This window comes from Euleptes europaea, chromosome 13 (genome assembly GCF_029931775.1).
Source record: "Euleptes europaea isolate rEulEur1 chromosome 13, rEulEur1.hap1, whole genome shotgun sequence".
NCBI classification, from domain to species: Eukaryota; Metazoa; Chordata; class Lepidosauria; order Squamata; family Sphaerodactylidae; genus Euleptes; species Euleptes europaea.
The window spans coordinates 39,096,915-39,113,084 of NC_079324.1; positions in this window are offsets into that span (position 1 = coordinate 39,096,915).

Sequence of the window (16,170 nt, forward strand, 5' to 3'; positions counted from 1 at the left end):
GGGAAAGGAGTCCTAGTCCAGTAGCTCAACAGTACAAGTACACAATGCCTGGCCCTGGTACGGTTGCCACCCAAATGGCAACGTTAAATGTGACACCGGCAATACCAGTCAAACTACATCACAACCAGGACCTTTTAAACTTAAGTGGGGTACATACTGTGAAAATCAAGACATTAATTGGGAAAAATGCCTTTCCCCAAAGACAGTTAAAGGCAAGTTTGGCAACAGACAATTTAAAAATCTCCAAAAATTCAGGATAGGGCAACATTTATGACCTGAATGTTTCCTTCCCAAGGCCAAGAAAGGATTTAAAGTCTGCAAGCACTTGCCAAGGCTCAAGGCAGCTGGGAGACTCCAGGAGAGGACTGCAACCCAGAGGTTTAGGAAGCCACCGAGCCAGCTGGCTAGCAAGGAAGGCACCTTCCTTAGGAAGCATGCCTACCTGCACAGGTCAGGCACTGCAATGCCAGTGAATGCCCACTTGCCTCATCCTTGTAGGAAAGCAAAGGCAAGGACTGGGATCACCCAGCTGTTCCCTTGTGCTCTCAAGGGAGCTCTCAAAATCACACTTCAAAAATGGTCCCATTTGGAAAACCAAGAGAAGTTTTAAAAAAAAAATCAGATGCTAAACAGCTTAGAAGAGGCCCATGGCGCAGAGTGGTAAGCTGCAGTACTGCAGTCAAAAGCTCTGCTCACGACCTGAGTTCAATCCCGGCGGAAATCGGTTTCAGGTAGCCGGTTCAAGGTTGACTCAGCCTTCCATCCTTCCGAGGTCGGTAAAATTAGTACCCAGCTTGCTGGGGGTAAAGGGAAGATGACTGGGGAAGGCACTGGCAAACCACCCCGTAAACAAAGTGTGTCTAGTAAACGTCGGGATGTGAGGACACCCCATGGGTCAGGAATGACTCAGTGCTTGCACAGGGGACCTTTACCTTTACCTAAACAGCTTAGTCTAAATATTAACATAATTCCAGCACTTCACCTCCCCTTGTAAAGAATATGGATATGGTCCCACAAGATGTACATACTCACAGACACCAAATTGCAATTAATTGGCACTAGAGACAATTAAAATGGTATTTTCCATTTTTACAGCACCTGAGAGTTCACAATGCTTTGCATATGATTGTCTCAGTAATTCCCTCCAACCACCAACAAAGCAAGCCAGTATTTCTTCCACCTCCCGCAGGCATTAATTGTCCCCTGCAATGGCTAGGGTTGCCAGGTCCCTCTTTGCCACCAGTGGGAGGTTTTGGGGGTGGAGCCTGAGGAGGGCGGGGTGAGGGGAGGAACTTCAATGCCATAGAGTCCAATTGGCAAAGCGGCCATTTTCTGCAGGTGAACTGATCTCTATCGGCTGGAGATCAGTTGTAATAGCAGGAGATCTCCAGCGAGTACCTGGAGGTTGGCAACCCTAGCAATGGCCCACTACCAATCTTCTGGTTTTGGATTGCGTGGGGAACAACAGGGAACATTTGAAGCAAATGGCAGAGATTTTACAGGGAAAGGGTTAAACATCCTCCTTCCCACCTCCGATTCTTCTCTCCCCTACATTACAAGCCCATGGCCAAAGTGAGGTTACAAGGGGCGGGGGAGAAGGGTCCTCGGTTCATTCCTCAGTCCTAGTCCATTTACACCACACTAGCAAGAGACAATGAAACTGAAGGTCTTTGCTGAATCGTCAACACACAAACTCTTCAAACAAGGAACATAAGGATTTATTCTGCATAGTAGAGCCAGCATGGTGTAGTGGTTAAGAGTGGCGGACTTTAATCTGGTGGACTGGGATGGTTTCCCCACTCCTCCACATGAAGCCCACTGGGTGACCTTGGGCTAGTCACAGTTCTCTCAGAATTCTCTCAGCCCCACCTACCTCACAAGGAGTCTGTTGTGGGGAGGGAAGGTGATTGTAAGTCGCTTTGAGACTCCTTACAGGAAGAGAAAAGCGGGGTATAAAAACCAACTCTTTTTCTTCTTCTTCTAAACCAAGGGCTCCTTTCTTGTTAACCCCCCGCAGCTGCCTTTTAGAACTTTTGAAAAGGGCAAAACTGTGCTATGTGTCCATGCAGCCTGGTCTATAAGGGACAACAAGAGAAGTCAGGGCCCCAGGCGCAAGGCATTGCTGGTTCCCATCACAAACCACAGTCCATGATTTACAGAAATTATCCGAGATGAAGCTAGAGCCCCACTCAGCAGTTCCACTGGGAAAGCCACAAACATGGTACCAGTACAAGCGCCCCTTCAGTCTAGTGCAGCAATATTCTTGTTGAGCTTGCAGGCTCTTTTGGAATTTTGAGAATGGGTGTTGGGGCTCAGCAAAAAAAAAAAATGCTGGGAGGCTGCAAGCCAAGCATTTTCTCTGCAAAGGAGGCACCTGTTTCGGAAAGGGTGCTCCCCGCAGACACAAAGGTGATGCCTCCTGGGCTTCTCTGACACACCTCCTTCTCCAGAGAGATAGAGGAAAGCAAAGTTGGGTCTTTGCTTTGTGTAAGAAATGCTTTGTAAAAAAAAAAAAAAAAAAAAACCAGGCACCAGGAAACTCATCAGCAGGCACCGTCATGCCCATGGGCACCACGTAGAGGATCCCCGGTCTAACAGCAGGGCATCCCATCCATGTAGGGTTGCCAGCTCCAGGTTGGGAAAAACCTGGAGATTTTGGAGGTGGAGCCTAAGGAGGGGAGGGTTTGGGAAGGGGAGGGACTTGAATGGAGTATAATGCCATAGAGTCCACCTTCCAAAGCGGCCATTTTCTCCAGATAAACTGATCTCTGTTGCCTGGAGATCAGTTGTAACAGCGGGAGATCTCCATCCACCACCAGGAGGCTGGCAGCCCTACATCCATGGCATAACCTAGAATCCCAGTTAATGGCTTCTGGACCATGCTGTCAGCCAACTGCACCAACCATGACTTTGCTCTTAATGCCTATTCCAAGAGAAAGTAGCCTGCCCTTTTCCCAAGGGACGAAACAATCAAAGCTACAGCGCATCTCAAAGCTACCTGTCTATTCTGTAACGACAATTCAGACCAATTTCTACGACAGAATGTAAGAAACACATCTTCACAGTTCAGCAGCACTTCAGAGAGGTGAAATCTGTCCCTCGGTCGTTAGAGGGATTTATAGGTCTCTTCTTGGCCCTGAACTGACTAACCAGCAACATCAGGAGCTCCCCAAGATCTCTCAGGCAAACAGCCAAGCACCAATCCATGGCACAGCTGCCAGCTAACAGTCCAGCTGCTTGAGATCCCTTTCACCGGAGATACCGGGGACTGAAACCAAGAACTTCTGCATGCAAACTGTGTGCTGCTCCCTAAGAAAATTGCTGGACACAGAGAGAAGCTGCCTACAGGTCTATGGAGTATGCATTCATCCAGGTAAACATGAAAAGGAGTCTACACGGATTGAAAAACAACCCCCCCAAAAAGATACATAAATTAGCCTCTTCCTTGGAGCAGTAGGCAACTCCCCCCTACCCCGTAACTAGCAATGGGGCAGTCTTGACCCTTCTCCTATTTTCCTGTTACTAAGAAACCCCAGAAAGATTCACTCAGAGTTTGTCTATGATAGCCACTGCGTAACATCTGGAAAGTCACTGAGCCCAGAAACCTGAGACTGTTACAGCCAGTGCTGAAACTTGGGTGGGGGGAGGGGAAGGTAGGGGATCTCGTAAGGAAATTAGCCTTTAAAAGAAAAAGCAAGCAAGCAAGAGGGGACAAACAAAAGGAAGGGCGTGTCCCCCTCCTACTCTTGCATTCAAACACTTGGGCTAATGGTTAGATTTCAGATCCCTACATTCAGGTCTTAAGGCTCACTAGCCTTTTGGCAAAGGTAGCTTTTGGACAAGACACAGCGAAGAAGAAGAAAGAAGAGTTGGTTTTTATATGCCAACTTTCTCTACCACTTAAGGGAAGAATCAAACCGGCTTACAATCACCTTCCCCTTCCCACAACAGACACCCTGTGAGGTAGATGGGGCTAAGAGAGTGTGACTAGCCCAAGGTCACCCAGCTGGCTTCATGTGTAGGAGTGGGGAAACAAATCCAGTTCACCAGATTAGCCTCCTCCACTCATGTGGAGGAGTGGGGAATCAAACCCGGTTCTCCAGGTCAGACTCCACCGCTCCAAACCACCGCTGTTAATCACTTCACCACACTGGCTAAGCAAAAGGCATGCACACTGAAGAGCTAACCAGACTCCTCCATGAACACACAGGTCTCCAAATCTGCCCGCAGGGCACCAGAACACTACGGTAAGAGCCAGTCAACTTCTGGAACTAGCAGGGCCCCAGGGTTTACTGGGCCCCTTGTTTCCCGACAGCTGTCCTACTGCTTTTTCACAATGAGAAACCACGGCATCAGAGCAGAGAAGCTACAGCGGCCAGTGGGGTCACGGCTGAGCTCTCCATACTGACAGCCCCCTGAGGTGGTACATACAGAAGGGAGAGAAGCAGATAAACAACGCAAACCCAAGCCAGGGGATACGATCCCAGTCACTCCCACACAGACTCCAGTACAGAAGCTGCAGTCTCAGCCACCAAAGAGGCTCGTTTACAGCATCCTAAGTCAGGGTGAGCTCCGGTTTTTGGAAGCAAAAAAGCTCTTTACTGGTAACTGCTACTCAGGCTTGCTTCCCTTATCTGGCCCACCCTTCGCCACACCACCAAGGGTGAATTCTAAGCCAGGGCCAAGCACATTCCAGCATTTCTGCACTGTATGGCTGCAGCACGCTATTTAGCCAGGATTTCCCAGGGCCACCCTCAGACATTCAGCGCTAAAAAAGAAGGGAACACGCTATCTAAAAAAGAAACCAAGGCAGAGGAAGCAGCTTCAGCCAGCCTGGGAAAGGGCCTACATTCCACCACAGGTTCCACGTATACGATGGATGTATGCCCTCTCTCGAGAGGGAAGACAGCATGACATAACCGCTCTTGTAAGATCTCAGATGCTAAGCAGGGTTGGTACTTGGAAGGGAGACCAACAAGGAAGACTCTGCAGAGGAAGGCAATGGCAAACCACCTCTGCTTTTTGCGTGTCTTGAAAATCCCTTGCCTCGGTCACCATAAGTCTGCTGTGACTTGACAGCACTTTCCACACAGATCTTCTCTCTCTCATATCCATATATCCATTACGCACAGAGGCTGTTTTTTTGCCCATCTGGCTGGAGAACAATCATAGCCTGCCCGAGCCACAAAGTGTCTGCAACAAGAGCACGTCTGGGCATGCACAGAATGCCCTGTGAGTTCTGGCACTCCTCGCCACAGGGCAGGACGGAAGTCTTTCCCTGCAACACTTGGCTTTTGCCAAAGGAGGAACCCAGCAAGGCACCCAAAGTCCCAAGCAAACACGAGGGGGTGCATTTTGTGGTTTTGATCTGTTTACCTACAGATGTGGGGGGGGGGGAGAGAGAGAAGGCTCCCAAGCGTCTTTGCAAGCTTGCAAATAACTCTCCCTAGCTGCCAAAGATAGCTCACCATGGGTCTGCCACTAGCAGTAGAAAAGAGCAAGAGTCCAGTAGCACTTTAAACACTAAAGGTATGAGCTTTCGTGAGCCACAGCTCACTTCTTCAGATACAGCTAGAATATGATTCCATCCATCCTTAAGTAGAGAGAGTGAATTAGACCCGCAATGTAAATGTCAACAGGCCACCCATAAATGGCCATCATGCGCGCCTATCACCGCCAAATTGGGCCTTTTAGAGCCCCGGACGGCTCAGATGCCCTTCTTCCCGCTGAGATGTACCTGCCCAGGTGGACAAAGCAGGCGAGGGGAGGAGGAGGCAACACGTGTCCGTTTAAGAGGATCAGGAGCGAGACGCTGGATCCCCGCCCCACCCCCCGGAGGACGGGCGAGCCCGGCTTGGCTCCTCGGAGCGCCGCCTCCTTCCTTGACACCTGTGCCGCCCGCCCGCCCGCCCCAGCTGTCAGCTCCGCTGCGGCCGCCTCCTCCCGAGCCGGGCAGGCCCCGCGGGGGGGGGTGAGAGGGGCGGGCGTGTCAGGAAGCGGCTCGGCCCCGCCGCCACAAACTTGGGGCGCTTCCTCGGGAGGGAGGCGGCCAAGATGGGGAGGCGGCTGGCCAAGCAGCCAGCCTGCCCAGCAGCCCTCGGCCGGAGCAGGGAGAGCGCAGCCCGCCCGCCCGCCCGCCCGCCCTCCCGTCGGTGCCAGGCGCGCCGGGCGGCCGCTTCCCGGACTGGCGCCTCCTCCTGCCGCCCAGCCCTTTCTCCACCCAGCCAAGGGACTCACTTTCTCGCCGCGCTCCTCCTGCGCGGCTCCGGCGGGCGGGCGGGCGGGCGGGCGGGCGGGGACGAGGGAGTGGGTGGGTAGGTGGGGTCGGCGGCGGCCGAGCGGGGGACGGGGACGCGCCGGGCTGCTCCGGCCTCCCCGCTCGGGCTGCAGGGGAACTGGCTCGCTCGCCCGGCTCGCCCGCGCCTCGGCTCGGCGCTGCCTCCCCACCCACCCAGCCGCCTGGCCCTGACCCCACCCAGCGGCTCCACCCAGCCGCTGCCGCACGGGCTGTCAATCACCCGACCCTTGGAAAGCTGCAATGGCCACCAAGCCCCAGGCGCCGGCCGGCCGGCCGGCTGGCGGGCGGGCGGGCTTCAGCTGCGGGGAGGGGGCCGCCCCCTCCCGCGCCGGGGCCATTGTGGGGCGGCCCCCCCCCCAGGACTGGCCCCTTCCCCGGTTGGGCGCCGGTGGGGGGTGGGGAAGGCTGCAGCCCCGCGCCCCTCCCTGCCTGGCTCCGCCTTGGCGCGCTCGGCACAAGGCTGCTGCTGGAGCCCCGCCCCTGCCCGACTTGGTCGCGAGTCAACGCCGTCCAGTTTGGACGGTATGGGGGCTGCGATTAGACGAGCACTTCGCTTTGAAGCAAGTCCTGTTGGGTGCAGAGGGATGGACGCCCGGAGAAGTGGGCGCTTCCTCCGTTTTGCATCGGGGCGGAGGAGAGTTCGGCAGACCCCCGTTTCCCGCCCTGCCTAAGTCCAAACGTGGGCTGCAGAGTCACCAAGGCAGCCGTGCGGTTCCCAGATGCGTGTCCCCAGGTGCTCGGGTGACTGTTGCCCACGCTTCGTGGGCTTGCAGCCGGAAGTATTGGCCCGGCGCTGGGGACGACTCAGCGATCGGATTTGCCAGGTAAAGCGATGCCTTTACAAAACTCCTTGGGCAACAAGTGTTCACAAGTGACGGAAGGCAAGGCTGCAAGGGTGTTTCTTGGAGTTGTTCCTGGGAGATGCCAGTGGGTGGGGACCTATCACGTGTGAATGCTGTGACTTACACAGACCTGGAAAATGTACAAACGGATGGAAGCTCTGGTTGTCACAGTCTGTCACCTAATGACAGTAGTCAATTAATTTGTGGGCTTTAGTTGATTACATCTGCATACACTTTCAGACAAATAAATAGTCCTGAAGGGGGGGAATGCATTTTAAGGCACACTTGCACATCACACTGGAACAGGCATTCCTGTGTGCAGAATTTTTTACCGTGTTTTCTGCTACCTGTGAACTTTGTAAAAATACTTGTTTGTTTGTTTTAATTTGCTGCCTCATTGAATCAGGGGCATCTTTTTAGTCAAAAGTAATCAATTGCAGCCCAAATTGCTTGTGTGTGTGTAAAGTGTCGTCAAGTCGCAGCCGACTTATGGCGACCCCTTTTCGGGTTTTCATGGCAAGAGACTAGCAGAGGTGGTTTGCCAGTGCCTTCCTCTGCACAGCAACCCTGGTATTCCTTGGTGGTCTCCCATCCAAATACTAACCAGGGCTGACCCTGCTTAGCTTCTGAGATCTGACGAGATCAGGCTAGCCTGGGCCATCCAGGTCAGGGCCCAAATTGCTTATGTGGCCTAAAAAGTGGCCTAAAACGATGATTGGCCTGCCAGTTGCTATTAGCTGTCAGAGCTGAATGGAACCTCCATGTTCAAGGGCAGTATCTCTCAGACTACTAAGTGATGGGGACAAACAAGAGAAGGTGGTCCCTTTCCTGCCTTACTTGTGGGCTTCTCAGGAGCATGAACACACATCATGCTGCCTTATGCTAAGAAAGACCACTGATCCATCTAGGTTGGAACTATCTCTTCCAACTAGCAGCAGTGCCCCCTGTCTCAGACACAGAAAGGTGTTTCCCAGCATTGACTACTTGAGAGTCATTTCACCTGGGATTTCCCACATGCAAATGATAATGTCATCCTAAACTGGAGTACAGGAGCCCCGTGGCGCAGAGTGGTAAGCTGCAGTATTGCAGTCCAAGCTCTGCTCATGACCTGAGTTTGAGCCCAACGGAAGTCAGTTTCAGATAGCCGGATCAAGGTTGACTCAGCCTTCCACCCTTCCGAGGTTGGTAAAATGAGGACCCAGCTTGCTGGGGGTAAAGTGTAGACGACTGGGGAAGGCACTGGCAAACCACCCCGCACACAAAGTCTGCCTAGTAAACGTCGGGATGTGACGTCACGGGATGTGACATCAGTGCTTGCACATGGGACCTTGACCTTTTTACACTGGGGTACGGTCCTACTCATGGCTCTGTTCATTGGGACTCACTCCCACACACTGGTCCATAGGACTGCACTGTGATGAACCCAGAGCACTGAACCAATATGAACACATGAAGCTGACTTATACTGAATCACATCCTTGGTCCATCAAAGTCAGTATTGTCTACTTGGACCGGCAGCAGCTCTCCAGGGTCTCAGGCTGAGGTCTTTCACATCACCTACTTGCCTAATCCCTTTAACTGGAGATGCTGGGGATTGAACCTGGGACCTTCTGCATGCCAAGCAGATGCTCTGCCACTGAGCCATGGCCCCTCCCCTGAAGCTATATTTGTGTGTGGGGTTTGGATATGCGACTTTTGTGGTTGTACAGCAAATAACCCCATGCATGCTGTCCTGTGCTTTGGGAGTGAGCAAGAGGCAGGTTGAAGAGTTTAGAATGCAGAGAGGAGAAGCACTTGAATGCGGGCATGGCAAAGTGAGCAGCTGGTGAGGGGGCATAGGGTACCAAGGAGACAATCCAGGCAGCTGAGCAGCAGCCGGGCGGAAACTGGCCACGGGTGCAAGAGCTAGTGGCAGCCATGTTCCCTGCCTACTGGCAGGACAAAGGGGGTTACTAGAGTATTAGAAGGTTCGCCCAGTGGTTACCTGCCTTGCTACTGTGTCTGCCTTTCTACCCCACCCTTGGAAAGCACCTGCTATGCCCGTGTCATCCAGTACCACTGTTTCTGCAATCCAGCCCACTTCTCCATGGCAACCCCAGCAAGTCATGCTGGAAGAAGCAGCTCCTGGCTTTCCCATGGAAACAAGCCCTCCCTCCCCCCCCCCCCCCCATTACTGTGTGTACCACAGGCAAGCAGGAAGAGATGCTTTAAAAATGGAAGAGCTGCGGGTACTGCAGAGGGGCAAAAGAACCTGGTGCATCATGGGCCATCCAAGTCTGACATTGCGAGTGCCAACCAGAAAAGGGCGGTGTCATCAAACTCCATCTCAGTTGTCCAAGTTTATTGCCACGGGGTCCTGCCTGTGAGAATGTAATCCCACACCAGAAGTACCCACAACAAAGGCCAACCCAACCATTTGCCCAAAGACTCCAAGAAAGGTGACCCAGAGGGTGAGGCAAGAACTCCAGGGTTATAGTGGTCTCTAACTTCTGGATGCAAGAGCCAGAAGTGGCTTGTAGTGGCTGCATCTTCTGGATTAAGGCTGTAGTGTTTATTCAGCAATGTCAAAGAGCAATTAAAAATCTTAATGCAATAGTAATAGATATTATGTATGTAAATGAGAAACTGCTTGATAACACCACAACAATTTTGCTTCCTATCAACATTTCCCTTCCTGCCCACTGGTCCACAAACATGTATTCGAGTCACCATGAGGCACACTAGTACATCCTTTGTACTAGGAGTGGGAGCCAGCGTGGTGTAGTGGTTAAGAGCGGTGGTTTGGAGTGGTGGACTCTGATCTGGAGAACCGGGTTTGATTCCCCACTCCTCCACATGAGCTGCGGAGGCTAATCTGGTGAACTGGATTTATTTCCGCGCTCCTACACATGAAGCCGGCTGGGTGACCTTGGGCTAGTCACACTCTCTCAGCCCCACTGACTTCACAGGGTGTCTGTTGTGGGGAGGGGAAGGGAAGGTGATTGTAAGCCAGTTTGATTCTCCCTTAAGTGACAGAGAAAGTCGGCATGTAAAAACCAACTCCTCTTCTTCTTTGTGGCTGCTGATCATGCTCCCCCAAGTGTTCCAAGGGTGGGGCTGTTTTGTTTTTGTCTTTTAATAGCTCCAGTGACCAGAAGGACCTGCATCTCCACGAGAAAGGGGAGAAGTCAAAATTTCATACTTTGCTGTTAGGGTGTTTCCAGAATTTCACCTTCCATTGCAAGGGCCACAAATCTACAAGGGAGAGTAACTGGCTGAACCAGCAGCCGTCCCCTGATTCCTCCTTGCTCAGCTGCTCTTCTAAGGAAGCCTGCAAGAAGAATCAGTTCTCCAAGGTGTTTCATCTCTGCCTGAACTTGGTATTGATTTACAGCTGCTTTTTTGCAGGGTCAGCATGACAACAAATATAGTGAGAGGCCGGATTGGAGAAGAGAGACCCCCACTAGGGCAAGGTTTGCTATTGGCCAGGCAGACGCACCAAGTGAGAGTCACTATCACTCCATTTTAGCTCAGGGGTCACAAGCTTGCTCTCAATCCTGAGGGTCAACTTCCTGACACCAGAATCACTTTAAATCTGCATATCTAGCTCAGCATTATGCATAGGATGCTTGCAAGACAAGACCTTAAGATCATGGCCTGAAACATTTCCCCCTTTTTTTAAGCTTCCAGCCTGATGAAGAGTTCTGAATAACTTGAAAACTTGCACATTTTGGGGGCTGTTGGTCCTAATAAAATATATGGCTTTTGTGTTGGGGTTTTGCTTTGGACCCAAGCAGCTACCTGCAACCTCTTCCTTTCTGGATTGACTTTACCTTAACTCCATACTGCTGCAAAGACTTCTGAGGCCATCTTGTACTAGATATGACAGACTGAAATTAATCAAAGCAAGCTAATCTGATGATTTTTGGTGCTGAGAGTTGGTATTTATTTTCTCCCTTCTCCAAGTCCTCAATTCTGAGTGAAGCTTAAACATAGGCAAATTATGAAGTAAATAATATTAATAGCTTGCTGGCACTATCCTGCTGCTAGTGGTGGTGGTAGTGTCTTTGTTCTGCTGGATTGGATGGGATTTCAAGTATTTAATGGCACAGGACACTTAATTTATGATAAAAAAGACCTGTGAAAACTGGATTTAGATCTGCACTAGCTCAGAACCAGAGATGTATTTGCTTGTTTCATTTATTGTTCCCCAATGGGGAACATTGTTCCCCAATGGGGACTCAAAGCAGCTTACATCTTTCTCCTCTCCTCCATTTTATCCTCACAACAACCCTGGGAGGTAGGGTTCAGCTGAGTGTGTGTAACTGGCCCAAGGTCACCCAGCAAGCTTCCATAGCAGAACAAGGATTTGAACCTTGGTCTCCCAGATCCTAATGTGACACTCTAGTCACCACACCACTGTGCCAGCAAGCCAGATCTTGGAAAATTAGGTTAGGGTGCTATCTGTTAACGCCCATTCCAGCAATGCAGCAGGGAGAAGACAGAGTAGTAATACCCTCTGTGCCTTTGAGTATGCCTTGTGTTGTAAGAGGTTCCTTGTTGCCTCCTGCCTGCCTTTCTAGGCTGGAGAATGGTGTCTAATCTTTCAAAGACATCTATGATATTATGCATGGAAGACCTTGGTGGTGGTGGTAAGCGCCCTCAAGTCACGGCTGACTTATGGCAACCCTGTAGGGTTTTCAAGGCAAGAGACATTGGGAGATGGTTTGACACTGCCTGCCTCCACATGGGCTGAGAGAGTTCTGAGAGAACTGTGTGTGGCCCAAGGTCACCAAGTGACTTTGTGTAGAGGAGTGGGGCATCGAACCCGGTTTTCCAGATTAGAGTCCGCCGCCGCTCTTAACCATGTCATTCCTTTGGACTATGTGCCCACTTCAGCCAGGAACTGGGATGAATGGTTTGCATCTTTGAAATAAGAAAACAGACCTGTGTTGTAAGGGCCGACACAGCTTCTGACCACATTACACTTCAGCACAGTAGTTGTATTCAGATCTTGCTACCGTACTTGTTTCAGGCAACAAAGCCAATCCATAAAAGTGAACCCTGTGGATGGGCCAGCATTAGCTTGACATTTGAAATAAACATGACTTAAACATGGCACGGCATGTCCATAAACATGACTTTTTATAGCGACAGCTGGACTAAGTTGTATTTGATACTCTTTGTAATTTGCAGTGGGCTTTGACCTCTTCGTTGCTAACTCCAATATTGCCTGATATTTTGCAGGGTGGGTTGGGTGATTCAGGGCGTGCCATCTGGCCTTCACTCCTGCACAAAGCCAGAAAGGGATCCTGTGGTCCACCACACCCTGCTCCACTCCACCCAAGTAGCGTGCTGCGGAGCTTGCTTTGCACCAGTCCAGACTTAAGGCTGGGCAGGGAGGGGCAAGGGAGGGGCTGACAGGAATCTTCACGTGGTTTGTTGCTATAAATACTTCCCACTAAGGAGCAGATAACGCAAGAATTGCCAACAGCTGCCAGAATGCAAGGAGGGTCATGGAAGGCAGAAATCATAGATCCAGTGTGTGCCACCAAGCTCTTCGCTGCTGTGAGAAGGATGAGTCGCAACCTATTGCTTGCAAATGCCAGCCAGGCCTGTAGCCATTTGAGTGAGAACTCTGCTATCTGACAAAGATTAATCTTTCAAGCAAATACAGATAGATGCAGGGAAGCTGCAGAAGGGTGAGCAGCATTCACAAGGTGGGGGATTTAGACAGCTAAGCATGCCAACTATGAAAGGTGCTTGAGCTCAGATCTCCGGGAAGCCATGGGAGATACCTGTCAAGAGAGGAGGCATGTTGCATATGCTCAGAGGCATCCCCTGCAGGGGAAATCAGAACCAACAAATGCATGATGTAGAACGTTTCATTTCAGAAGCTTGATATTACATAACAGCCCCCGCACAAACACCATTTAGGTCTTCAAAGTGTCTTACAAGCACATCTGAACAAAAGTTGTTTTCTGTCTCTGCAGGAGCCAGCTTCCACCCTAAAGGTAAACCCTCATAAAGTTGCCAACCTCCAGGTGTGGCCTGGAAATCTCCCAGAATTGCAACTGATCTCCAGATGACAGTGATCAATTCCCCTGAAGAATATGACTGCTTTGGAGATGTAGAAGTGATGTCCACATGTAGGGCCACAGCAGGATGGCAAGAGACCTTGTGGTGGCAAAGAGCAAGCCCCCCACCAATCCTATGAGCACACCAGATAACAGCCAGATCCTAGGTCAAGCTGCTCCTGCCACACAGGTCTCCCCCCACCCAATACTTGGTAGAATCACATAATTTTCTCTTAATTTTTAGTTTTTATTTTAAGTTCAGTAACAAACCTATGGGCCAAGTTCACATATAACTACTAAAAGCACTCTTCAGCCTCTCTGTTGCTTTGCATGAAAAGCAAAATGACGGGTGACCATTGCAACAATACAGGGATAGAATTTACAATTTGGAGACATTCCCCTTTTTGATGTGTTGAGGAACTGAGAATGTGTGGACTTGCCCTAAGATCACATGGTCTTAGCTAGTTCTAAACCAAAGTTTAGACACTGCTGTATTGTTTCAGTTGCTCTTAATGTTAAAGTTGTTTTAAACCATTCCTCATTCTGCTAATCTTTATCGGCAGGCCCAGAAAAAATTGCAAGAAAGCTGGTGTACAACTGTGTTGTAATCTTCCTTTGTTTTCCAGGCACACATGACCTCCCTTATTTAATTCTGTTTTTCCTTCTGTTGTTTTCAAGAAAAAACCACACACACTTCCAGATGAAAAAAATTGGGTTTCCCCTCTAAGTGGGATTAAAGTATAAAGGATTATGTACAGCTTCCCTATGGGATCTGCCCTGCCAAATTTCTGACAGAGAGAAGAAGGAGTTGGTTTTTATATGCCAACTTTCTCTACCACTTGATGGAAAATCAGTCCGGCTTACAATCACCTTCCCCTCCCCACAACAGGTACCCTGTGAGATAGGTGGGGCTGAGAGAGCTTTTTGAGAGCTGTGACTAGCCCAAGGTCACCCAGCTGGCTTCATGTGTAGGAGTGTGGAAACCAACCTGGTTCACCAGATTAGAGTCTGCCACTCATGTGGAGAAGTGGGGAATCAAACCTGGTTCTCCAGATTAGAGTCCACCGCTCCAAACCACCGCTCTTTACCACTACACCATGCTGGGTATCCCTGTTTTATAGGCAACTCTTGCTTCCCAAACTAACACCAGCAGGCACTGCCACCTTTATGGTAAAGGAATTAGCGGAGGGTGGGCAGAGCTTGAAGAGCTACAGCCAACCCCTCAGACTGGCCTGCTCTGTGACACACATTTTTTTCCGGGGGGGTGGGGGGATCCATGTGTATTTATGGAAACATCCACCTATCAGAGAAAGTGTGCCTATATTTTAATGAGCCCAGAATGTTTTAATGCAATCTGAAGATTTCAGCATTTTTCTCTGCCCAGCTTTGATAACAGAAGTAAATCTGGCTGGGAGGAAAATGCTGAAGGAAACGAAACATTGTGAGACGAGGAAGGGAGGGGAGGGGAGAGGTTCAGTTCCTCTCGGCTAGCAAACTTCGCTTTGTTTAAAAATATACACCATCCCCAGTACTGTGTACACATAGATGGGAAGACGCTTGAATAAAGACGTGTGAATCCTGTTCCTTCTCATCACATTTCGTTTAATTCAGGGGTCGGCAAACTCATTAGTCAAAAGAGCCAAATATCAACAGTACAACAATTGAGATTTCTTTTGAGAGCCAAATTTCTTAAACTATATAGGTAGGTACATTGTTTATTAACTTAATAAACTTTAATTAAAGTTTTAAGTCTTAATTAAACTATAGGTACACTGAATAAAACTTGATATCATACTTAATAGTGATCTTATTTATTGATAAAAATTAAATTGTAAGTCCCTGCCATTTCCCCCTCCCCGTCTGGAGTCCTCATCTGGAGGCCTGGTCTACCGCCATAAAAGCCTATTGGTAGACCTGGCCTCCGGCTGAGCCCCATTGGGAGGCCAGGTCTACCCATTGGCTTTCTTGGCAGTAGACCTGGCCTCCAGAGGCCCATAGAAGCCATTGGTAGACCTGGCCTCTGAAGGGGGACTTTTTCCCCTCCTCGGAGTCCAGGTCTACCGCCAAGAAAGCCAGTGGGTAGACATGGCCTCCCAATGGGACTCAGCCGGAGGCCAGGTCTACCAAAGGAAGCCCGCCCGGCCCAACAGCTGATAGGCGGGGGGGGCAGGAACCACCGAGCTGCCCGCCCAGCAATCATGCAGCTAGAGAGGAGAGGAAGCTTTAGCCTCCCAACCATTGAGGGCAAGGGAAAGAAGGACCTGGCCATTCTCCATGGCGGGGGGGGGGGAGAGACAGTGCGCCCGCTCACCTGCTGTCTCGCTCTCACTCACTCTCAGGCACGCTGGCTCCGCAGCCCGGCTGCCGGCGCGAGTGGTCACGAGAGCAGGGGCTCCGAACCAAGTTCGGAGAGCCGCACTCAACGGGCCAAAGAGCCGCATGCGGCTCGGGAGCCGCAGTTTGCAGACCCCTGGTTTAATTAATGGGCGATGCAATCCTAAACAGAATGACACCTTTCTAAATCAATTGAAATCAATGGCCTTACAAGGGCGTACCTCGGTTTGGGATGGCAATGTAAACTGCCTGTCTCTTCCCCTACTAGGGACAATGGCAGTTTTTATCAGGGAAATGGTGTGAGGTGTCAGATTAACCCTTGCCCCCAGCCCCAGGACTTCTATCCAAACCACACAACCCTACAGCTGTTTTTTCAGAGCAATGGAGACATCAAGAGATCTCACATCTTAATCACAGATCTCTTGCAGCTTGTTTGGTTTATGGCCACTTGCAGGGGTGGGAGGGAAAGAGACCCGTGGCGCAGAGTGGTAAGCTGCAGTACTGCAGTCCAAGCTCTGCGCATAACCTGAGTTTGATCCCTACGGAAGTCGGTTTCAGGTAGTCGGCTCAAGGTTGACTCAGCCTTCCATCCTTCCGAGGTCAGTAAAATGAGTACCCAGCTTGCTGGGGGTGAAGTGTA